The sequence below is a fragment of the Oryzias latipes genome, chromosome 22 (assembly GCF_002234675.1).
Source record: "Oryzias latipes chromosome 22, ASM223467v1".
NCBI classification, from domain to species: Eukaryota; Metazoa; Chordata; class Actinopteri; order Beloniformes; family Adrianichthyidae; genus Oryzias; species Oryzias latipes.
In genome coordinates this window covers 23,716,175-23,717,666 of record NC_019880.2, presented here as the reverse complement: position 1 = coordinate 23,717,666, position 1,492 = coordinate 23,716,175, and the positions used below count along the sequence as shown (strand labels likewise).

Genomic DNA, 1,492 nt, shown 5'->3' with positions numbered 1-1,492 from the left:
TTGGAGGGGCATTATTGGTGTTATGAGAGGGAGAGCAGGGAACAAGCTGGAATAGACAGAGCATGGTGCAAAGACTTTGAAAATGGAATAGCAACTCTTTGGGATGTGATCATAGGGCAGGTATTGTTTTATTGTGTTTTAGCTTTGTAAATCATTATGCAAACGTGTATTCTGAAAGGAGCAGCTACAGGTTTTGAAGTCGCCAGTACAGACGGGACATTCTTTGGACTTTACTGGTAAGTTTGCCAGTGTGATAAAATAAGCACTAAAATATTTAATGTTTCTCTGAATAGTTTTCATTCACTGGCGTTCTGCCGTGATGTACAACTTTAAGGCGCTGTCAAGAGTTGGCTAGTTTTACTCAAGGGCTCGTGTCCAGCACAAGACGCAAGTTCCTGCATTATCTGCCCGTGTTTCAAGTGCGGCCAAGGCTAAACGTTGTTTTTGGTCGCACGGATTAACCTAATCCTCACCATAACGTACATCCTCTGCCGTGCGGCCAAGTATTTAGAGAATTACATGCGAACAGTCACTTTCTTTTTGTTTAATAAATGATCAAATTTGCTCTATTATTATTCTTTTTTATCGAGTGCAGTATGGTTTCATAGTGAGGTGAATTTGCCCGTAATAGTTTGGTTCCCCTTCTTCCCCCTCCAGTTTTTCAGTAAATTTTAGCTGGTAAAATATTCATATGTACAAACTTGAAGCTGCTTTATGCCAGTTAAAACTGATTTAAAGTTCTTATTTGATTTTTCAACATTATTTTTCATGTAAAGGGCGTGTTAAACAGCCACTACGTAGATTTTACACATTTTACAAATATGAAATTTCAGTCTTTCGTGATACATGCGCGATACACGTAATGCTTAAGTAATCCTTGCGTTCTTCATTTTTCCATTCAATTTAATCAAATCTATGTAGCGCAATATTACAACACAGTTGTCTTAACGGGTTTCACAATTGTACAAAACATAAAAACAGTTATAAAGTACATTAGCTGATTGCTAAACTGGACATCCCTGCCCTTAGACCCTCCACCTTGGTAAGTAACAACTCCTTAAAAAAAAAAAAACTATTCTGTGTCATGACTTGAAGGATTGACAGACCCAGACGCTGAAACCCAGAATGAGGACAAGGAGGTGAACGGTAAGTAAAGAGTTTAATTTTTCCTTCCAGGAAAGTTGGTGTGGCTTGGAGGGCAGCGGCTAGTGGCGTGGCTGGAGGTAAGAGCGCAGCTTGGCAGAGCTTGAGGTTTCCACCGGACTGTAGGAGGACTCGGACTGACATCCACACAGGGGACACTTGGAGGCTGGAATCCTGAGACAGGGAGAGGCAAGTTAAACACAAGGCCAGACTTAAACATGGAAACATGAGCTAGACTTGAGACCAGGTTTAGTCACCATAAAGGGCAATGAACTGGCGTAGGCTAATGGGACTGGAACTCCTTAAGAGCAGAGCAGGTGATGAGGTGAATTGGTCCCAGCTGGTGGAG

General features: G+C 41.5%; 1 long non-coding RNA gene across 1 annotated transcript; it reads right to left on the bottom strand.

Moving 5' to 3' along the window:
* Positions 1 to 1,142: 1,142 nt before the first annotated feature.
* On the bottom strand, positions 1,143 to 1,492 carry LOC110013364. Its single transcript, XR_002288511.2, has 2 exons — positions 1,401 to 1,492; positions 1,143 to 1,317 (listed from the first exon to the last, which is right to left on the bottom strand). It is a non-coding gene; the product is annotated as an uncharacterized LOC110013364 (long non-coding RNA).